The sequence below is a fragment of the Leptidea sinapis genome, chromosome 14 (assembly GCF_905404315.1).
Source record: "Leptidea sinapis chromosome 14, ilLepSina1.1, whole genome shotgun sequence".
NCBI lineage: Eukaryota > Metazoa > Arthropoda > Insecta > Lepidoptera > Pieridae > Leptidea > Leptidea sinapis.
In genome coordinates this window covers 12373210-12398324 of record NC_066278.1, presented here as the reverse complement: position 1 = coordinate 12398324, position 25115 = coordinate 12373210, and the positions used below count along the sequence as shown (strand labels likewise).

Sequence of the window (25115 nt, the reverse complement as noted above, 5' to 3'; positions counted from 1 at the left end):
AGAGGGATACCTATAGACAACAGACACATTAGTATCTCATTGGCGAATCTAATGCAAGTTGACTATCACACTGGTTAATAACCAATTGTCACCGAGTACTGGCACAGTTGCGCTCATATTCATTCATCAGTGGTCAACGGCCTAATCGCATCGCATCAATGTACTCAGTGTATCGCAATTCATTCATCAAACACAGAGAGGATACAAAAAAAAATTAGCACCAGGCGTTTCTATAGTATTAGCGGGGCCCCCCCAGCTGCAGACCATCTCTTCCTCGAATCTCAGGTATATCCGTCTCTTATTTCGCCATAACTTATCTTCATTTTTAATATCATATGTTGTCTTCCACACGCGCACGTGCTTATACGAAATTCATATATTTTATTTTTATTTCTGTGGCATTTATCTTTGTCAAATGATTACCAATATAATAATAATAAGAAATATTTGATGCAATAGATTTCTTTTAAAGAGAGCATAAAAATATTCAGGTAGAGTCGAGAGTAGAGAGAGAGAGTTTTCCGAAGAGGTTATAATATTTATAATGACGCTAATTTGATGTTTATTATTTATATTTTCACTAGCTGACCCGACAGACATTATGACATTATTATGTCCGTAAAAATAATAGATACCTAAGCATTCGGGAAGTATGTAGTCTAAAGCCATCGGAAATGTGTAATCAAAGATAACGAGTTAAAAATGAAACAAAAAACGAACGAAAATGATTTGAAAATATTTAGTAATAAATCTATAAATATTAATATCATATTTCTGTTAACAAACAAAAACCATTAATGCAAACAAAACAAAACCTTCCTCGAGAACTACGCTATCCATTGGTGAAAACAACATGAAAATCGGTACAGTAGTTTTTGAGCTTATCGCGAACAGACAGACAGACGCGACGAAGGACTTTATTTTATAATATTATGTAGTAATAAATCATACAGCTAATAACTATAAACTGAGATCTATAAAGCGCACTTTTAAGCGTACTCTATAAACTTTCGTAAAACTTAGCTGAGTGTGATAAAACGCGAACTTGACTTTTGCATTGGGCTGTCTTAGAGTAAGGTCACTATAATTTCAGTAAATGTGTATAAAAATGAAATCAAAGATTATGTTACGCTTACACTCAGCTAACTAATACGTAAGTAAAGTCTGAGCAAACTCTAAGAAGTTGAGAATGGAGGAATATAGGGAATGTTATTAACACAAAAGGATGAAAAAAAAAGAAGCCTGCTGAGTTTCTTGTCCCCGTTCCTCTCGAACATATTTTCGAATGGGTGCTGGTAGTTTTTGACTTTCAATAAGTTTTTTTTTTACGAATTGTAATTATTATTATTGGTTATTATTATTAATGGTAATTGATACACCCTGCCATCTACAATGCTATGCCGCTCAGGATTCTTGAAAAACCCAAATATTCTGAGCAGCACTGCAATTTCGCTCGTCACCTTGAGACATAGATGGTAAGTCTCATTTGCCCAGTAATTTCACTACCCACGACGCCCTTCAGACCGAAACACAGTAAATTTAACAAATTTACTGCTTCATGGCAGAAATAAGCGCCGTTGTAGTACCCATAATCTAGCCGGCATCATGTGCAAGGGAGCCTCTGAATGGTAAAAGTGATATAATAATAATAATAATCCTCCATTAAAGATTCTGAAACAATTAGCTTATTGCCAACATTAAAACACCCAATGTTGTAATAACCATTACATCATCCAAACGAGTGTTGTAATGTTGTACTGAATTTCATAACAACACTCCTATGTGTTTTTTCGATCCCTTCATGCGCAAAGAAATTCAACAGACAGCCACATTCTTATTGCTCGATGCGTGGTATCTGTATGAATTTCAAAAAAAGAACATTTTAGTTTACGCGCGTTCCACACAACCAGAACATCGCGCGCCGTAAAAAAAAGTAGGTTATTCGAATCTCCGCCATTTTTCTTCGATATTTTTATTGTTTTGTTTACAAAAAAAGCGATTCATTTTAACCATTGCAAAAAAAAATTATATCCGAGTGAATTTTAATTTTTGAATTATACAAAATGTAATTACTACTAAAATAAATAATTGTTTCAATAATACTTAGTTTATTTGTATATAATCAGTAATGAATGATATTAGATTACTACTAGGACTGGTGTTTTAATGTTAGCAGTAAGCTAACTGTTTCAGAATCTTTTAGAGGATTCATATTCTGGGTGTAGATAAAGTCTTGTATGCAACTGATAATTAGGTATTAAAACACTCATGTGATAGTAGTATATAATCCACGTTCGTGTTTTAATACCCCTTATTACACAACAGTTGCATAAATAACTATTACCAGTGGGAGGTATATCCTATTTTGAATAAAAACATTTGAATTTGAACTAGAGCCACTTTATATTATACAAAAACGAATAAAATATGATCGCATTATTCACGTATTATAAGTAGATTGCGAACGTGTGTTCAATGCCATCCCCGAGCTTTATAATCCTCTTACAGTTTCAGCATCCACTCGAAAAAGCTTAAACTTAAGTATTATTACTAACTTTAAACCTACTTGAAAGGGTTTTTACTCGAACAAGTACTTCAAAGAATTTATTTTAAGACTATGTTCATTTTATAATCGCATTATGTGGGTATTCTTTTTTACTCAGATTATAATTCATTCAATTATTTTAATCCATTTTGCTGGTAACTAGTATTTTATGGTGGTTCCCCCGGTTCAATCGTGCTTATGTGGTTTCGGTATGAAGGTACGCTAATTGTAAGTTTAATAAGGTCGGCAACACTCTTGTTACTCTTGTGGTTGCAAGAGCATAGGGCCGCGGTGATTACATACAATCCGGCTTAAAATGGCTTAAAATACATTTATTTTCTCAAAATTGATTCCTTTAAATTCTTTCTGATTTCATTTCTAACACTACCACCGTTTCGGAAACAAATGGCACTCTGAGAGAGAAGAAGTGGCGCCAGAAACTCTCCCATCACTATTTTATGTGCTCTTTTTAATAGAATAAAATATACAATATTGTATTTTCATTGTTGTTGCTTCATTATTTGTGTATCAAAGATGTTGAAACTCACCTTATGATTTTTATCCAAATAGTCACGGACCCACTAAACCACTATGCGATATTACGCCACACTAGAATTTCGGCAAAAGTCAAAATAATAATATACAAATCAAAAAGACTACATAAAAAACACACAACACAAAAAATATACGAAAATTTTAGTCACACGTCTTCGCCATATTTATCAAGACTATTTTTTATAGATTATTTTTTAATAGTTATGTCAATATGAGTTAATAAACCAGTTTTATTTAGGATACTAAGGTTTTATATTGGCATTTTCAGATGTCAAATCTACATAGATAACCAATAAAAACTGGCAATATTTTAGTGGACGACGAGGCTTGTCACGCAAGCTACGTCTTACACTCGCGATTTGTATGACACTTTATGTTACTGCGCGTGCAATGCTCAAAATGGGATTAAATCTAAACTATTTTTTCGACGTTTTCATAATCTATCCAATTATATAAATGATCTAAACGTTAAATGATTACCTGTTTATTCCAAGTACTTATATTCTAGCTAACTACATGCCTATGGAAATACCCCCCAGGTCTCGATAATTATGGAAAGCATCACGAACCGCAAGCACTTGCTATCTAGACGCACGTCAATTGTTCAATGGCCGAAAAAACGGTTTTCAGCCTGATCTATCATCCGACGGTCTTCTGGTATACCTTACATATAGAAAACACTCATTACTATGCTGGTAACTAGTAATGAATTTGGTGGTATATATACACCAGCCATGCAGCCTCACAGGGGATTGTCAACAAGACTGATGAAAGAAACTTTCGAGAAAAAGGAGTCCGCTCCTGAAAGATACGGAAGGGGTTTAAACGAAGAAAGCCTTCAGAAGGCTCAATTTTGTAAGTTCACTACTAAAACGCAGAATGAGGGGCAGCACCAACGGTGTCCTGAAGGTGATTGGTAGCAGGTTAGACAGCAAATATATAATATGTCACTGTTGCTCTATCTCTAATAGTATGGAGAAATAGTGACTCAAATAATAGTAATAAGTAGTTAGTCAAATTCAAATTCAATTCAAATAAATAATAAAAATAATCAAGTTTTAATTATTATTAAAACGCCCTATTTGTCACCCAATTCATAACCGCTTTTGACAACTCTTCTATATAGCTCGCCTTGTATAGGAATCCTGGGTCTCGAAATCTGAAACGGATGCCAATTCTACTGCCATCTGGAAGTGGTGAGTGACGGAGAGAGTGGACTGTATTTAGATGTTTACTGACAGCACAAAGTAATAGAAAATATTTATATTTATTCTCTGCATACGACAAACTGCAAATTTTTGCTATTAATAAATATAACCTGATTCCTGCCGCGATATTCCACCTTCGCACGACACGCCACAAGTTAGGATATCATCCCCACCATCTATGTGTGGCGGTCCTCCACAGTGCGGTTTTCAAGGAGCTTTCTTCCTCGTACTACAAAGCTGTGGAATGAGCTTCCTTGTGCGGTGTTTCCGGGAGGATACGACATGGGTACCTTCGAAAAAAGCGCGTACACCTTCCTTAAATGCCGGCAACGCTCTCGTGATTCCTCTGGTGTTGCAAGAGAATGTGGGCGGCAGTGATCACTTAACACCAGGTGACCCGTACGCTCGTTTGTCGTCCTTTCCATAAAAAAGAAATATATAAATACAGTTCGTTGCCCACCGGGAAGGCAAAGTCAAATTGACTTTCAAGGAACCATGAAAAATAAATAAAAACTTTAACGGGCCCACATATGGATTATTGCTCTCATTCCTGGTCTCATGCGCCCCGCATAGAAGAGCTGCTTGATAGGTCGAGAATTCAGCTGTGAACGACTTGCATGGAACTTCATTGGGTGTCATTGACTACATTTATCATGTTCCAAAGAGCTTTTTGACCTGAATCTTGGCACACGACCACGCCACAGACATGAATATCATTCTCACCTAGTTTCAGTACGGTTTGAAATGGGTAACTTAAAAAAAAAAGCGCGACCAGAATCCTTAAAGACTCGCAAGTTTCCTGTGATACTTCTGATGTTGCGAGAGTGTGGAGTGTGAGTTTCAGTGATCACTTGATATTAGGTGAATTGTACGCTCCTCTCCCATAAAAAATATACATTCTAATGAAATAAATCTGTCCGCTAATCACTTAATATATTGAAAAAAACTCAAAAATTAATACTCAGTTTAAACATTCTATCCGCCTTATTAGCCCAGACACCGTTGTATAAAATTAACTCTTAAATCATATATTTTTCATGAAATTTCTGGATGTAAAGGAAACCAACCTTCAAGATTCTTAATAATAATCGAATCTAATGTATATCAATGTAAGCTTCGCTTCCGCTAAAAAATCTACCAATGTGTTCCAATGTTGTCACATGCAATATATAAGATTTCATATTAATCTGACCTAAAGAGGTATATGATTGAACATTTATATATCATTGTCACTACCTATGTGTAAGTTATGTAACTTAACTGTGTTTGTCAGAGTGGTCATGTCGCGCTTTATACGTTCTCGACTTTTAAGTGAACATAAATTATCTTCTATAATATAATATTATTTTACAGTGAACTTTCGTCTTGTCCACACAATGCTTGCGTCAAACACATCGTCAAAAATACAACAAAAACGAGCTATCATAATTTGTAAGACCTGCCAGGAATCTGACAATGATATTTTATAAAGTCAAACCGTGTTCCGACATTGTAAGAGCTGTATCTGACCTGATTGCATCTCAAATTGTTCATGAATAAATAATACTTTGAGAGCAAGGGAAAGATTACGTTGCAGGATTGATGGCATCTCACCCTAAATAAATAGAAGCTGTTGAAAGGTTTTTCACCAAATTATGTATATTATTATAACGTTGTTACGATAGGAAGATGAAGTCCATAACTTTTTAAGTTCTTATTTGTAGTTTGTCTATGATGGAAAATTGAATGACATAAATAATTGTAAAATATTAGACAGTTGACTGAAATAGATACGTCGCGACTAGTTTCCTTTAGTTATTTTCATTATATCCTATGGTATATTGCTATAGGGCAATGCTGTCGTTATTAATACCCCCTTTGTGCTGAAGATGAGAAGAGGATTATTCGCGCTATTTATAACCTAGGTCTTAAGGAATCATTGAGGGCAAAATTGAAAGAAATTAACATTGTAACTGTTGCTTTTCAATATATTCATGATTATGTTATGTATGTACATAGGCACATAAGTGAATATGCTAGAAACTATCATAATCATAATGTTATATAAGTATAACCAGGAACAAACATAAACATATTATGCCTACTTCTCGGCAAGAGTCGAATAAGTCTTTTGTGGGGCGATGTAATATGCTTTTAAAACATGATCTCAGAAAATGTTCAAAACAATTTATTTATTTATTACTTACATTGCTTTGAACATGCTGCATTATAACCATATATTTATGAAAAAAAGATGGTCGTTGAGTTTTTTTTTTTTTTTTTTTTTTTTTTTTTTATTAGGAAAAGCAAACAACTACAACTTACAAAGTAGATACATAAAGAAATAACAATTAAGTCTAATAAAATTGTAGTCAGATACGCTATCCACATCTTACTATGAAAAACTTAGAGGTATTCAATGTTAGGTACAAAAATAAATGTTTATACAATACTAATTGAAACTAAAGAGAACTACACAATGTTCTTAATATTATGGCTAGTTGGAGTAAATTAAATTTATAGAAATCAAACAATTAATAAACACAAAAAGGAAAACAAAAGAAATAATTATCTACACAAATCTACACTAAATTATGACTATATATACAATGATATTAACCTAAAGTACTTATGATGATCAGTAGGTATTTAAAAGAATGTATGTAAATAAATCAAATATTATCCAGTATTTTTTTTTTAATTTGGCACTTGAACTGGCTCTCGGATAAATGGAAAATGTCAACACTAATGAATTCTTTGTTGTAATTGTCAACTAATTGATGCAGAGGTGATCTTATTCCTGCATTAGTACGAAATTTACCTGTTGCAAAAAGTTTACGATTACACAGTCCTCGGATATGGGCTGTTCTAGGAATAACATAATTTAATTTGTTGGTCAATTCTGTACAATCAAATTTGCTATGTATAATGCCGTGCAGAAACATACATTGAAGAAGTTTGCGCCTTGATTGAAGGGATAGTAGTTTATACTTATCTATCAAATCTGCGTACGACATATTGTAATTGTCATAGCATCTGTAACTCATGGATCTTAAGAATTTACGTTGGACATTTTCTATCATTTCGTAATATTTTTTATAAAAAGGGTGCCAAATAGGAACGGCATATTCCAATTGGGAACGTACAAGGGATTTATATAAATGTAAAAAAGTATAGGGCTTCTTAAAGTCAATGGATGTTCTCATGATAAATCCATACATTTTGAAAGCAGTGTTAACAATTTTGTCAATATGAAGATTTAAGTGTAATTTATTATCCAAGATAACTCCTAGGTCCCTAACAGATAAAACTTTACTCAACGTAACATTAGAAAGAGAATAATTATAATTAATAATGCATTTTTTTTTTGAAAAGTTGATAGAATTACATTTATGTAGGCTTAATGTTAATTTATTCTTTCTGCAATAATCAGATAATCTATTTAGGTCCTGTTGGATTAACTCACAATCGTTGAGGTTTGTAATTGACTTGAATATTTTTAGATCATCAGCATATAGTAAAAATTTACAATTATCAAAACACTGCTTTATGTCATTAATATAAATAATAAACAGGAGAGGTCCAAGTATGGAGCCCTGAGGTACGCCAGAAGTGACATCTATACTTTCAGACCTAAATCCATTAATAACTACTTTTTGAGTTCTTTTTGTAATATAAGAAGAAAACCAGCGTAACAAATTACCACGTATACCATTAAAAGCAATTTTACCTAACAAAATTTCATGGTCCACCTTGTCAAATGCCTTCATAAAATCAGTATAAATCACATCTGTTTGAACGTTATTGTCCATATTATTAAATAGAAGAGAAGTGAAATTAATTAGGTTGGTAATAGTAGATCGCTTTTAAACAAAACCATGTTGCTCCTCTAAAATTGTACTATGGACAACAGGATAAAGTTCATTATGAACAAGTCGTTCAAAAACCTTTGCTACTTCGCATAAAATAGAAACGGGACGATAGTTTTCCACTAAATGTTTAGAGCCGCTCTTATGAACTGGTACAATGTTTGCACGTTTCCATACTTCAGGGAAAACACCATATAGAATACATTTATTAAAAATCAGGTGTAAAGGTTTGCAAATGGCATTAGCCGTTCTAACAAGGAAAAATGCAGGCAGCCCATCAGGGCCAGTACCTTTTGATGAATCCAGGGTTTTTAATGCTACTCGAACCTTATTTTCGGTGAGGTGTACATAGTCTAAAGTTATATCATTCGCCGTTGATTCTGGCGGGGGCGACCATGTATTGAGTGAAAGAGAGGAAGGTTCATACACAGAGTGGAAAAAATCAGAGAACATTCGACAAATTCTGTAAGGTTCAATCGATTGAAGATTTTTGTAACGCATGTACGAAGGAATACTACATTTTGTTTTTTTATTTGATATAAATGACCAAAAATGTTTAATATTTTTTGTTATACTATCTTCAACTGACGATAAATATTTTGTGAAACATTTGTTACATTCTAATTTAAACCTAGATCTGAATAAAGAAAATTGTTCATAATCAGAAGCGTTTTTATACTTCTTCCACCTAACCCCAGCTTTTTTCTTGTTTTTAGCAATGTGAATTAACGATGATGCAAACCAAATAGGGTATCTAGTAGATTTTTGCTTTGTTAGAGGAGTGTATAATTTAATTATACCAAAAATTGAGTTATAAAAAATATCAACAGCTTCGTCTACATCGCTTGTACTGAGTATCGTAGGCCAGTCAAGATTGTCCAGGTCCTTGTTTATAAAGTCAAAATTGGCTTTATAAAAATTATACTTTAATAGTGGGCACCGCGGCATATGATAAGAAACAACCTTAAAAGCGATTGAAACACAAAATGGGGGATGATGGTTATCTATGGGTAAAAGTGGAATAGTAGGTACAGTGATATCAACCTCTTTGTTAGATATCAATAAGTCTAATATTTTTCCTGTTCCGTTTCTAATACAATTATACTGCACTGCCCCAAGATATGACAAAAAGTTACTTAAGTGAGTACTTAGTGGGGATGTGCCCTTACAATCAAAGCCTTTAAGACTATCGATCTTGGACACCCATTCTATATTTGGCATGTTGTAGTCCCCAAAAAGCGAGAAACTTTCTATAGTTGTTTCTTCTAGAGTACTTATTAATAAATCGAAGTACGCAATATACGACTCTATTGACGTTTTCGGTGGTATGTAGACTGCGGTGATAATATGTCGGTTTGAACCGTTTGACTTGGGAAGAGAAATAGTTACATGTTCCATTCCTTGTAAAGAACTACTATGATAAATTAAATCTATAGGTTAGTTAGCTAGTTTCTTGCGCCTGTTAATAGGTTTTTTAAGTATTTTATTATGAAAAGAAATTTTGGAAATTATTTCTTTGAAATATTTTATTTTATTTATATTATTATTATTTTTTGGAAAGATTTTTTCTTGAAATATTTCTTAATACTTTATAAATATTTATTTTTAAATATTAACGGGAAACTATGAAATGTTTATTTTAAAACTTTGTCCGTTTATGCCCATTATTACCACTGAGTAGGAATCGATACTTACGTATTAACTTGTAGTAAATAATTGTTTGTTGTTTTTATTGGGGTCCCAACACAAATTTCAATAATTTCGTAATTTCATTTAGGTCTTCAACAGTTTTATAAATTAATATTTTGTTTTACTTCAGTCGTGTGCAGGTCTAAAGCACACTCGTTTTCTTACTGATGACGTCAGTAATTACGTTTGAGTATTTTTGTTGCATCGCCTTACATAGATTGTAATTCAAACAGTTTGTAAAATAATGAAGCTATAAAATAAATTGATTTGAAAGAATGGCAATGTATTTCAGGCCACTTCTTCTCTTTAAAGCTCAACCTTTTCCGAAGTATAAGTTCAGACATTCAAATGATAATTTATTGACCTAGTTAAATAAGTCTGATTCGATTTGATTAGATTTGTATTGTATGTAACGTTTCATTAAAAATGGCACTTGTCCTCTTTTTTATGATGTAGCTTAAATAGTAGATATATTATAATTAATTTTGTAAATAGTTATTGTATATATATCAACATTAGAGGGCATTTTTTTAATACTTCATATAAATAAAAATACCCATCAAGTTCAGAGTTTAGAAGTAATTATTGTATACACTGAATGTCTGTATATTTAATACATAATTATCGTTCACAAAGAAGCATTTATCATTTACACATCAGTAATTTTCCCATTTTTCTGTTACTTATTCATGATTCAACCCTCAGTTAGTGCCCCTAAATGACGTCGCAATCAAAAGACGTAATAATAAATGAACTTACCGTCAATACTAAGCGCTAAAGGAGTCTATTCACTATACGTTCGTCATTAAAATAACATGCTATTTTAAGTGAGATGATAACTTAAGGTATTAAACATAATGTTTTTTTGTATCTTTTATAGTAGCTTCACCTACATCTATGTATGTAACGAAATTCTTATTGTAACTTTGAAATTTTGAACTAAACGTGTATTCGTCAACGTCAAGGATGGCAGATCAAGTTTCCAATAATTTACCCTTTTATTGTTATCACTAGAATTATAGAATCTCTCTATGTAATGGAATTATTAAAAGTGTTTTTCGACCACTTCAAAACGTCAGAATAAATAAATAAAATAAATTATAGTTCTCTAAAAGCACGCTATAAAAAGAAAATGTTTTTTTTATAAGTAGAAAGTCCAATCGTGCTTAGAACGTGTGCCTCTGAGTTGACGCCGGTGCTAACTCGGTGCACTCTTAGTCCAAAGGCGGAGTCCCTGACTCATGGAAGTCAGCCCTTGTCCATCCGTTACAAAAAAAAAGGAGACAGTTCGAATCCGGAAAACTACAGGCCTATTGCTATTTCCTCCCTGCTCTCCAAAATGATGGAGAGCATAATTAGCCGCCAGCTCTAGGTACACCTAGAGGGTCACCATTTGATCAACGACGGACAATACGGCATTCGCCATTGTCGGTCGGCAGGTGATCTTCTGGTATACCTAACACATAGATGGGCGGCGGCTATTGAAAGCGAGGGGGAAGGCCTGGTAGTTAGCATACATTGCTATGCAGACGACAGCACTGGTGATGCCGTATACACGGGCGATGCAGGTCTCTCTCGGGAAATTGTCGACCAGTGCTGGGAGAAACTTGTGTCTTCTATCGAGTCCTCTCTTGAGAAGGTCGCGGAATGGGCTAAATTGAATCTTGTCCAATTTAACCCCCAGAAGACTTTAAGAAGAAGTTTGCGCGTTTACCACAAAAAAAAAACCATTTGTCGTATCACCGCTCTCATACAACACTTTCCTTAAAGCCTGGCCTAGAGTCGGAATACTGGGTTTCAAAATCTCGAGCGATTCCCAATTTCGTGGCCATCTGGAGGGCAAATTGGCTTCGAAGAAACTGGGCGTCATTAATAGAGCTCGGCAATACTTCAAGCCGGCCCACATTTTAGCGCTCTACAAGGCGCAGGTCCGGCCACACATGGAATATTGCTGTTATCTCTGGTCTGGTGCACCCCAGTATCAGCTCAATCCATTTGACCATGTGCAACGTAGAGCAGCTCGAATTGTCGGGGACCCAGTGCTCTATGAACGGCTGGATCACTTGCCGTTGCATAGAGATTTCTTTTCATTGTACCGCCGAATTCCACCTTCGCACGACATGCCACAAGTTAGGATATCATTCCCACCATCTGGATATGTGCCAGTCCTCGACAGTGCGGTTTTCACGGAGCTTTCTTCCACGGACTACAAAGCTGTGGAATGAACTTCCTTGTGCGCTGTTTCCGGGACGATACGACATGGGTGCCTTCAAAAAAAGCGCGTTCACCTTATTTAAAGGCCGGCAACGCTCCTGTGATTCCTCTGGTGTTGCATGAGATTGTGGGCGGTGGTTATCACTTAACAACAGGTGACCCGTACGCTCGTTTGTCCTATTATTCCATAACAAAAAAAGGTATGTATATTTAAAGTCCATTGCTTTTATTAAAGTCAATATAATTATATTTTCTACTTTTTGAAGTGTGAACACGCTATTGAAGTTTATTCTTACATAATTTGAATGTAAATATAACATAATCGTAACACATGCTATAAACGTCAAGGTGCAGGAAAATATCTTTCTTTCACGATAGGGCTGCCAAGCGGCAGCCCTATCGTGATTCATATAAATTGTATATGTATATAAATATATATGAATATAAATATATATGAATATAAATATATATGTATATAAATTATAAAAAAAAAGAGTTGGCATAGCTTCTAGTATTTTCGAAAAAAATAAAGGGTTGTGATGTTGTAATAGATTGTCTGTGAATTTATTTCTTGATCTTGTTTAAGTCTTTACGGTGTGTTATTTTTTTATCGATCTCCCTCATATTTAACAAACATAATTTGTATCAAAATTTATTGATGATGTGGAATTCAAACTCGCGCCTCGGGATACGCCGGTAGATGGCGCCACAGCCTGTGGCTTGAACAAACGTGGCAAGATTTTCGGATCATGCGTCATTTGGATGGCTGGCTAAGATGGTAAGAGCACTGGGGCGTATCGTCCATATTGTAATTATTCTGGTCTTGTCAATTTTGTTTTGGGCTTGCCGTAGGATTATCTGATTTGTATTATTTAGACCCCAAATGTTTTTTTTAACAATCTACTTAAGTATTCAAATGTTATAAGTTTTCTTGTTTATTATTTTTATTGGTCTATATTATCATTTGGCGAGTCAACATGTGTATGCCTCGTTTAGAAGTGATACAGTTGTCGATTTGGTTATAGACAAGTCTTAGCGGAATGTTAATCAAAGAAAACTCATAGGAATTGAATGTAAAAGGTTCTTAACATCTGCTTTCCCAATCGGTCAATAATGGTAGTGTCCATTCCGTATCCAAGTAACTGCGACCCCATCAACAATTGGTATTGATTATTGGAAGCGAAGGAAGAATACTACTATAATATTAATAATAGCTGCTCGTATGTGGAGTCCAATATTATTACCAACGGAACAGTTTGATTGTATTCGAAGTATAAAGCTTAGATTTGTGTGGGGCATGTTATATAATATATAATATGTATTTTATTTTGCTGCAGAAGAGGGCTATTCGCGCTATTTATAACCTAGGTCCTTAAGAATCATCAAGAAAACTTTTTATAGAATTAACATTTTGAGTGTTGCCTTTTAAAATTATATTCTTGATAAAGAATATTTTAATGGAAAAGGAGCGTATGGGTCACCTGATGTTAAATAATCACCGTCGCTCACATACTCTTGAAACACGTTGTCTTGAAAAACAAGATGTGAGTATAAATTTAAAAAAAATAAGTCTCATTAAATACATTTTTAAATATAGAATAGTTTTATGCATTTTGTTTAGATACTTACAAAATGTTTCATAATAATATATGGTTGATATAAATATCTACGTATAAGGATTTGAAATGAACATCGCTAACGTTATCAAGACAGGTCACTAATTGTTTTGGGGCCATGCCAAAATATGTACTTAACCGAATTTCACGGGAGACGTAACGCATATGAAATTGTTTCATCGTGCTTGTTTCATAAAGCGTCTCTATAATACGTTAGTGAATCAGCATTTTGCAAAATGTATTGATGAATAAAGTTATCCTAGAATATATTAATCGTTAATGTAAGAGACTTAATTTCCATTATTTGGAAATTAAGTGTCTTAAATATACAGATGGTCTAAGTTTTGTGTCCAGGCTTCACACCTGTTAAGGAGGTTACCTTACGCTTAAGGAGGAGACCAAAATACTTGTAACAGAGCGAAAGATGCTACGTAAAATCCTGGGTCCCACCCTATATGAAAATGGGGAATGGAGATTCTGCAACAATGCCAAGATAGAAAACCTCGTAAACTTCTCCACTAATGTCTGGCTCAAGCCAAACACTATTGGAGAATTTAATGCCCATTTTTTAATATTCTAAGCATGGCGTGTTTTCTTACATTCAGGAAATTAGTAAATTTTAATCCTTAAGAAATAATATTTCTTCTTCTCACTCGAATAACTGAATAGTCCAAATGCTTACTATTGTGAGAGTTAAGATATTAACTCTCACAATAGCTTGCTATATATAACATAACGTTCAACTACACATGCATGAGTTGAATGCACTTGGTATCTTCTGTGATTTATTTAACGAGTTTAATTGTGTTTAACATTCTGTTCAGGTAACAACTGTTCAGGTACGTATGGAATTATCACATAAAATGGACTGCGCTGGATCTTCAGATTTCATATTTAAACAACACAATTCAGAAAGTTGATGAAGTGTTGAGCTAGTCAAGAAGTTTTTGAAGAATCATAGAATGCAATTGATATCTTCTGCAATTTATAAAAATAAGTTAAACGTTATTAAGGAAGCTATATCACCATGGCATAAGGGGAGATGATCTTCTTATTTTATGTTCAAAACAATTGAATTCAGAAAGTCGATGTAAATGGCAGATCTCAGACTCTTGCGAATATGGGGGTACCACAGGGGCTTATTATTGAACCTCTTAAGTGCCTTATTTTTATTATTGACTAGTTGACCTGACAGACGTTGTCCTGTAAATAATAAACAAAATTATGTTTTTTATGATTTTTTTTTAATAATAGAAAATAATGTCTAATAATTTCTTTAGATTGTAAATTTTCTCCCACAATGACAATCGCCACTTCGTCATGTTGGGTGAATTAAACCTCCTTGTGTGTTCACCAGCTGGTGGTTTGTCAGCTCGGATAACAATATTATGGCTGTTTGATTAGCACGAACTCGTAGAATTCTAAGCCTATATTTACTTATATAAGCCTATAATATACATTGTCACTCTCAAACTTATGACTTATCAGTCTACATAAAAATAATACAGTCTACATTAACTATAGTTATATAGTTAGCTAAAATTATTTTTACCTTCTGAGAAAGTTAGAAAGATATAAAAATTCTAATTAGATATTCATTTTCAACTATTCTTTCAATTTGATTTCTGAACGACGGGGGACACGTCAAAGGAAAATCAAAATTGTTGTTTTTATTTAAATCCGAGCATTTTCATGTTAACTCAAACCTTTTAAACCTTCCCTGGACTTCCACAAATAATTCAAGACCAAAATTAGCCAAATCGGTGCAGCCGTTTTCGAGTTTTAGCGAGACTAACGAACAGCAATTCATTTATATATATATATAGATTCACCTAATCTTATATATAAAAACACGAGATTGTAACGTTTGCGGATCATAGTACTTTACTGATAATCAAAGTTAAAAGAAGCTTAAGTTACATAACAATGAAGTTAACAATGATGTATTTGACTGAAAACAAAAACACAAACAAAATAAACGGAGATTTTTTTTTATATTAAAGAGCAAGTGGCTCACCTTATGGAAAGTCATGAGATGCATTGCCAGCCCTCGATATGGGAATATGCTCAAGATTTGTAGGATCCTGTACAACTCATAAAAAAATATGTATGCTGAGATGAATGTGTTAAAAATTCGTATTATTTTGTACAGGTACGCGTTTTAACCACGTTTATGCGTTTTAAAATCACGCGTCATTGTCAAAATCGGCAAGCAACTTTCCACGTTGCGGCGCACGACCGGAACATGGAAGTTCTGGTCGTTGTCGAAAGCTGCTCTTGGTAACTTCAACCTGCCGTCCATGCCGCCGTTGCACATGAGGTATGACACCCTAGCCCATACGGCAAAAGAGAAAGCCGATCTCCTGTGCACCCTTTTTTGCCTCCAACTCGACTCTTGACGACAACGGAAAAACACCGCCGACCATCCCGAGGTGTCAGAGCTCCATGCCTGAAGTACAGTTCAGACAGGAAACTGTTCGGAGAGCTCTGTTTTCGTTGGAGGTCAGGAAGTCGAGCGGGCCAGATGGCATTCCAATCGTGCTTAGAACGTGTACCCCTGAGTTGACGCCTTATTCAAAAGGCGACAAGGGATGTCTTCCATGAGTCAGGGACTACCTGACTCATGGAAGACATCCCTTGTCCATTCGATCCAAAAAAAGGAGACAGTTCAGATCTGGCAAACTACAGGCCTATTGCTATTACTCTATTATCTCCAAAATCATGGAGAGAATAATTAACCGCCAGCTCTTGGTATACCTCGAGGATCACCTGTTGATTAACAACCGGCAGTACGGCTTTCGCCATGGTTGGTCGGCAGGCGATCTTCTGGTATACCTAACACATAGATGGGCGGCGGCTATTGTAAGCAAGGGGAAAGACGTGGCAGTCAGCCTGGATATAGCGAAGGCTTTTGATCGTGTATGGCACAAGGCACTCCTCTCAAAACCATCATCTCAATTCCATCATTTGGGCTTCCCAAGGGCTTGTGCAGGTGGACCTCCAGCTTCCTCACTGGGCGCAGCATACAGGTCGTTGTCGACGGTTTTTGCTCGAATCCCAAGCCCGTGAACGCTGGAGTGCCCCAAGGCTGTGTGCTATCTCCCACGCTGTTTCTTCTGCATATCAATGATATGTTAGAGGTGTCCAATATACATTGCTATGCAGACGAGAGCACTGGTGATGCCGTATACACGGGCCATGCAGGTCTCTCTCGGGAAAACGTCGACCAGTGCTGGGAGAAACTGTGTCCTCTATCGAGTCCTCTCTCGAGGAGGTCGCGGAATGAGGTTAATTGAACCATGTCCAATTTAACCTCCAGAAGACTCAAGTTTGAGCGTTTACCACTTAAAAAAAAACCATTTGTCGTATCACCGCTCTTCGACAACACTTCCCTTAAAGCCTGGTCTAGTATCGGAATACTGGGTCTCGAAATCTCGAGCGATTGCCAATTCCGTGGCCATCTGGAGGGCAAAGCCAAATTAGCTTCAAAGAAGCTGGGCGTCATTAATAGAGCACGGCAATACTTCAAGCCGGCCCACGTTCTAGTGCTGTACAAAGCGCATGTCCGGCCACACATGTAGTACTGCTGTCATCACTGGTCTGGTGCACCCCAGTATCAGCTCGATCCATTTGACCGCGTGTAACGCAGAGCAGCTCGAATTGTGGGGGATCCAGTGCTGTGTGAACGGCTGAATCACGTACTACAAAGCTGTGGAATGAGCTTGCTTGTGTGGTGTTTCCGGGACGATACGACATGGGTACCTTCGAAAAAAGTACGTACACCTTCCTTAAAGGCCGGCAACGCTCTTGTGATTCCTCTGGTGTTGCAAGAGAATGTGGGCGGCGGTGATCACTTAACAGCAGGTGACCCGTACGCTTGTTTGTCCTCCTATTCCATAAAAAAAAGTCTTAAATAATAATAATGTCGTATATATAATAAATAATTGCTCCCAAATAGTACGCACAGTATTCGAACTGGGAATACAATATTATAATAATATGCTCTACATAACACACGATATGAGACCTCATATATTTCATACAAACACACCGAGATACCAGCACCAACTGAGGTAACTTGGACACGAGGCGGAGCCAGAGTGTCGACGCAAGACACGTCCCACACCAGCGCCCTTCTCCGTGCTCAAGCCACCAAGTCAGTCCATCAGGGCACTTGCCATCTTATCGTCAATAGGCTTTGGGTGAACAACATGCTTTTTTACCATGTTAATGATAGCTGAACCGGGAAGAGCCTTCTAAAGTACTCTATTGATCATCATAACTTTTTTTTTTATTTCACACTCGTTGACAGAGGTATAGAATAGGACATATTATATATATTTAATATTATTCAACTTTTATCCCAAAAGTAGTCCCAATGGAACACGATACTAATTATTTTAGGTCAGCATTATTAACAAATTGGGTTAAAAAAAACATCGCATCTCATGCCAAACTGTCGACCTGGACTTTAAATGCGGTGGCAACTACAAAAGCGGCAATCAAATCCAGCAATGGTCCGACCTCCAAGTAGTTGTCCAGATATGAAGCCAAAAGAAGTTCAAATAGTGATGGATTATCTTCAAGCAAACTATATTAAGAGTATTGGTAATCGATGGTACGAGAGCCATCCACTCGGCGTTGTGGATTTTGGTAAAGAATAATCTCTGCGGTGGGAAAATGCTCTAACACGAAATTCGTAACCATTTTATTGTACTCCAAGAACTAACCCGTCTCTGCGTTAGCATTGTGGAAGCCATGAAACGGAATTAAAAAGAGTAATTGACCAGACCAGCCATACAGCCTAAAGACTTAACACCTTATGTTTCAAGGTGACGAGCGCAATTGTAGTGCCGCTCAGAATTTTTGGGTTTTTCAAGAAGCCTGAGCGGCACTGCGTTGTAATGGATAGGGCGTATCAATTACCATCAGCTGAACTTCCTGCTCATCTGCTTCCCTTATTTTCATTAAAAATACTATTTTAATTAGCCAAAACTTAAAAATATACACATATATTGTAAACAGATTTTTATAAGATCATATTAATTTGTAGGATAGTATCATTTATACGCAACTAACGTTCAGTGAAGATGAAGTGTGAAATTCTCATTTTAGATGATGTATTTCTTAGTAAAGTACACTTCAATATTACTCTGTATTAGCCGAGGTGCAGAATATTCGAGTCTCTGTATTATCTGTACAGTAAATTCGCACTGCTCGACGAAAATAATTATATTTGGAGGACGCACCTACGCAGCCGCATTTATTTCGTTCTGGTACTTTCTGCAATATTTTGTGCAAATAGTTTTATTTACGCATTTTAAAACGCATCGTTAGGATTTTTGGTAAGGAGGCAGACAACTAAATCAATAAATTACTCAAATTCAATTTCCCTTCGTTCTGTGAAAGTATTTAAAACTAATTTTATACTTATAGCCTTGACTGCAAAATTTTGTTTACAAATATCTACGCAGACACTTTTCAGTGATTTATAACGCGTTCTCATTATCTAATTACTCACTGATGTGCCAATGGATAGTGAGTTGTTGGTTTGTAGTGCTGTTCTAAAAGAATTTATCTATAAGATATATTCTTGCACGTAGCTAATATACCGTTTAGAATTCATTCTTATCTATTACGAAATATCAATTAATTTAGAGAAACGTCCGTTTACGACTGTAAAAGTCGGCCATAAAAATTGTTGAATACCCAAAAACTTTTAATAATTAATTTTTGGAATTCAAATTTGTGACGTATCATTTCCCGCTACTACCCATTTTTAATTAACTTTAGATCAAAAAAAGAAATTAGAATTGTAGTGATTGTAAAGGGGATATGGAGCCAGTGACTTTCAACACACTTTAAAAGCTAGGTATCAGTCATATGTACGTATATCGTGCTATCGATAGAGATACTAGATAATAGCGTAAAACGAATGGCTCAATCAAAATGTTTGCAGTCCCGATACGGGGTTGAAACTACTGATATCTTTTTCATTGGTGATAACTTTTCACATTTGAAGAGCATTATAACAAGAAACGTGAAGTGTATGTTCATAGCTCCGAAGACATAGAACATGGGCAATCTCCTGCATTAGTCATGGTTTGGTGGGGAATGTCTTATAAATGAAACACTAAGCTTAATTTTTGTGGAAAAGGAGTTAAGATTTCTGCCTAAAAGCCCACGGTCCAAGGTACAATAGCTTGGACAGAAAGGCTCTGGCACCTGGTTACACCTACATGACATGACCTATCCAAGCTTAGCTGGAAATGAACGTTCCAGTCTTTATAAGAGCTCATTACTGGTCCTCGTCTAGCCCAGATGTGAACTAGCCCTCGGACTACAAATATTGGTCAGTTTTATAAGACATGACTAAACGATACACCGACATCGAGTAGAAATATCGCGATCAAGCAGTGATATATTTCTAATAGAAAGTGCGTAAACCCATAGATTCGTGGCCAGACAGATTAAGGGCTTACATTAAAGCCGAAGGTAGAAGCTTTATATAGATTCGTTGCTGAGAATGCAAATAATATAGATATTATATTCTTCGAAACACAAGAAAATTTTCAAGACGTGACGTCACCTCTCTCCACTTGCAGCCGACAGACCGCTATATAAGCGGTAGCAGAACAGAAATATAGAAATTTGGAATTTGATTTTAATTTGTGACTAGTACTTCGTTCGTCGTCACGTCGTGTGAACATCTCACCTAAACTCTGTCCGTTTTCGTATTGATTGTTTGAAGTGAGTAATTATTTTAATTGTGTTGACAGTTACAGGTGGACAGGGTGAAGACGTCTATAAAAGGCGACGTCTCCGTAGCGTCGACACAATTGTATGAAACACCCATACCGTGGGTGAAGGATTATAAATACTTAGGAGTCACGTTCAACAGCAATATGAATTTCAAGAAACATATCGATAGTGTATGCAGTAGAGCCCAATTCGTCCTCATTCGCCTTTATCCACTTGTGTGTGGGTGAAGCAAACTTTCGCTCAAACACAAAGTGACGCTGTACAAAACCATCGTACGGCCCATACTGTCATACGCAAGCGTCGTATTCGCGCACACCCAACCGAGCTACACCGTTTGCAAGTAGTTCAAATTAAATTCACGCGCATGGCAACCGGAGCCCCGTGGTTCATCCGAAACGTGGACCTTCACCGCGATCTTGAGCTTCCGACAATAGCTCAACACTTTAAAGAGATCTCGCGACGCTTCTTTCACAAGGCGCCTAACCATTCCAACATCTTGGTTAGGAAGGCATGTGTGTACACCCCGCTTCACCTTAGTCTCAACCCAATAAGACCTCTCCGGCGTGTCAAGGCGAGCATGATGACCACATCACCAGCGCGACCGCGACACCGACACAAACACCGATACAGACGCGCACACACCGCCTTCGAAGGCGTAGGCGCGCTCAACCGCCGCAAACCATTGGCACTCGTCACTCTGACGTTGGGCAGCGGCCCGCAGCCTAGATACACCACACATTCTTTTGATACCCGACGAGTCAGTAGTCCTCATCAATCCTCGTCATCCTGTAATCGTTTCACTCCACTCACACTCACACACGGACTGACTGACGGACTGACATACACCACTAACAGAATTACAAACACACTCCAAAAACAGACACAAACACAAACATACGTGAACACAAACATTTTCACTACTTACATACATACAAACATACTGTTTAATGATAGCTCAGTTTGAACTTTTACTAGACTGACCTATACTATTATTAAATGAAACTTCACGTATTCACTTGAACTATTATTATAATATATAATAACACCATTAACAAATGAACTATTCTAGTTTCTAGCTCCTAGCTTATTACTACTAGTTGCTAGCCCACATTAACATAAACAATATTAAATATAGTCACTATATCTAAACAAATACTTAAGGCGCGTGTTAAGTACATACATTCTGGTACTAGTGCCATCTATCGGCAAACAATGTAGACATTCATAGTGCCGATATTGATTCTGCGCAATCTATCTCGAACATTCCCCCCACCAAGGACATTCAATGCCGGAATGACCTTAACAATAACAAAAATAACTGGTCAGAACTTTGTCCTTAATGAGTTAGAACTATTCGATGATACGCACAAATTACTATTAAATTAAAATTACATATCTACTATTTTCATGTGAACTAAAAAGAAAGTTGTCCTATGATTAAATTAAAAATCTATACTCTATATAAACCTTTCAAAGAAAAAATAAACAAATAACCTATTATATTTTCTTAAAATAATAATAAATTATTTCAAAATTAAACAATTTGCCCAATCATTCTTCAATTGGCAACACACACAGTTTGGAAGTTGGTCTCTTAACAACAGCATTTTTGGTGCGTAGTGTGACTACACGCGTAATATTATCCTTTCCTGGATGTTTCTCTAAGATTCGTCCTAATAACCAACGTCCAGGAGGTAAGTCATCTTCCTTAATAAGAACAATATCTCCAATTTTTGGCTCAGGTAATTTATTTCTCCACTTATACCGAGCCAAGCTGTTAGCCAAGTATTCTTGAGACCATCGTCTCCAGAATGTTTGCAACATTCTCTGTACTAACTGCCAACGGGTTAATAAGCTGATTTTTGAATGAGTATAACTATCATCAGGAACCCCAATTAATGGTTCGCCTACTAAAAAATGACCTGGAGTTAATGGCAATAACTCACTCGGATCTGAATGATTGATTACACTCATTGGTCTAGAATTGAGACATGCTTCTACCTGCGTGAGGAGTGTGCTCAGTTCTTCATATGTTAAACACGAATCACCAATCACTCTCTTTAAATGAAATTTAGTCGCCTTTATTCCAGCTTCCCATAATCCACCAAAGTTTGGAGCTCGAGGAGGAATAAAGTGCCATTTAGTTCCATTGGCCTCTAAAATGTCCGGTAAAGATTTGTGAACTGATATTAATTCTTGCAATTCCCTGTTTGCACCTACAAATGTGGTTCCATTATCGCTCCATATTTGAGCACAATGGCCACGCCTAGCTACAACTCTCCTAAAAGCTGCTAGAAAACCTTGAGTACTCAAGTCTGTGACAGCTTCCAAGTGTACAGCACGCGTAACCATACACACAAAGAGACATATGTAACCTTTGTGTGCATGATGCCCACGACCTTTCGATGTCCTTATACTTATGGGTCCCGCATAATCGACGCCACTGTGAAGAAATGGCCTTGCCGGAGTACATCTTACGGGTGGGAGTGACCCCATTAGTTGCGTTTGTACATGACCTCTGTAACGTGTGCATATGACACATTTGTAAATGTATCGTTTGATACTATTTCTGACACCAAGTATCCAATACGCTGCTCTCAGATAGTTCAGCATAGTTTGCAGACCTCCATGCAGAGTTTTTGCATGGGCTTCGGCTACCAATAAATCTGTTAAACGGGATGTACTAGGCAACAAAATCGGATGCTTAACTGCTTCATTAAATAGAGACTTGTGCAGTCTACCACTGACTCTCATAATTCCATCACCATCAATATATGGACATAATGCCTTCAGCTTGCTAGATTTAGCTTTAATAACTCCTTTAAGCTCCAATGCATTACAATCTTCTGCAAACGCTTCTCTCTGTACTTTCTTAATACAAACTTTTAATGCTCCTTCTATCTCTTCTTTTTGTATATATTTTGTTCTCTCTTCTTTCTGATTTCTCTTCATGAATCTCCGACAGTAAGCGATTACTTTTAGCATTCTCGCTAAAGTGGAAAACCTTTCAAATATCCATTCATCTGAATCTTGAACTGCAACATGAACCTTTACTGCTTCTTCGAAATCGGTTTGAACTTGATTCAAATATTTTTTATTGTACTCAATATTTTGTTTTCTTAGAAATTCAGGCCCGTTAAACCAGAGATCCTGATTTGCTAGTGCTTCCGCTGACATTCCTCTGGAAGCACCATCTGCTGGATTATCTTTCGATTGTACGTGATACCATTGCTTTGGACTAATTGCCGAAATGATCTCCGAGACACGATTTCCTACAAAAGTTTTCCATCTAATTGGATGGCTGTTTAGCCACCCAAGGACTACCATGGAGTCTGTCCAAGCCCGAATGTTTTCCATTGGTAGATTTAATACCTGAACTACTTCTTGCATAAGTTTTGCTAAAAGAGTTGCACCGCATAATTCCAATCGAGGAATACTTTGTTGACGAATGGGTGCTACTCTTGTTTTGGCCGTTAAGAGCGAGACTGTAACTGACCCTGAACCGTTTATTATTCTTAAATATACTACTGCAGAGTAGGCGGCCTTTGAAGCATCGCAAAATCCGTGCAACTCTTTGACAACATCGTTATGTGATGCACCAGACCATCGTGGTATTTTTATTTTGTTTACTTGCATTAGCTCTTTGCGGTAAGAATTCCATGCGTCTGTTAAATTTGTGGGTAGCACGTCATCCCAATTCAAACCAGTTAACCACAGTGTATGAATATTTTAGCCTTAATAATAACTGGCGCAATCCACCCAAGCGGGTCAAACAGCCTAGCAATTTCTGATATGACATTTCTTTTCGTCACCTGCGTAGATATTATCAGTGGAAGATTAATAGTGTATGTAAAGCTATCTCCCTCGCGGTCCCAAGTAAGTCCTAATATTTTTATGGTAGTGTCTAATTTTGCTTCTATTTGTTTGTCTCTGTTTCTCGTTATGTTCTTGTCCTGGCATTGATTTTCCTTCATTTTTCTTTTAGGTTTGTTGTGCTTACCCTTGTTTGAATTATCTGTATTTGTATTATTTCTAGTTGCTTTATCTTTTGCTTGACCTTCTATAACCTTCTCGCGTTTGTTCTGTTGTTCTATGTCTCCGATTTGTTCTATTAATTCCCTATTGTTACTTCCCCATTTTTGAAGTTTAAGACCTCCTTTTTTTAGTAAATCTGATATTTCCTTGTATATATCTAATCCTTCTTCTAGTTTATAGCAACCTGTCATTAGATCATCCATATAGAAATTATTTAAAACTTTATTGACTGCGAGAGGATAGTTAGAGCCTTCATCGAGTGCGACTTGTTGCAATGTCTTCACAGCTAGGTACGGAGCCGCGGCAGTCCCGAAAGTAACTGTAAGTAATTCATAATCTTGTATTTCATCACTCGATTGATTATTAGAACCAAAATCTTTTTCTTGGTTAGATTCTTCTCGCCATAATATTCTTTGATAAATTGTATCTTCTTCTGCGATCCACACTTGACGGTACATTTTGATAATATCGGCTACTAGCGCTATAGGATACTCTCGCCACTGCAGTACAATGTGACGCAAGTCTGCTTGTAGTGTCGGCCCTACCATTAGATTATCATTAAGAGATACACCATTTTTATTTTTCTCCGAAGCATTGAAAACTACTCTCACCTTTGTAGTACTCTTGTCATGTCTTATGACAG

The 25115-nt window shown here is 36.3% G+C and overlaps 1 protein-coding gene across 5 annotated transcripts in view; it reads right to left on the bottom strand.

Annotated features, from left to right (window-relative positions):
- Nucleotides 1-25115, bottom strand: part of LOC126967981 (CUGBP Elav-like family member 2) — a 510078-nt gene that overhangs the window by 472472 nt on the left and 12491 nt on the right. The window contains exon 1 of one of the 5 annotated variants that reach the window (XM_050812726.1): nucleotides 3094-3253. The exons of the other annotated variants lie outside the window; for them this stretch is intronic. The gene's annotated coding sequence lies outside the window, so the exon portion shown is untranslated. Of the gene's footprint in view, nucleotides 1-3093; nucleotides 3254-25115 lie in introns of those variants that run through there. 5 annotated transcript variants of the gene reach the window in all.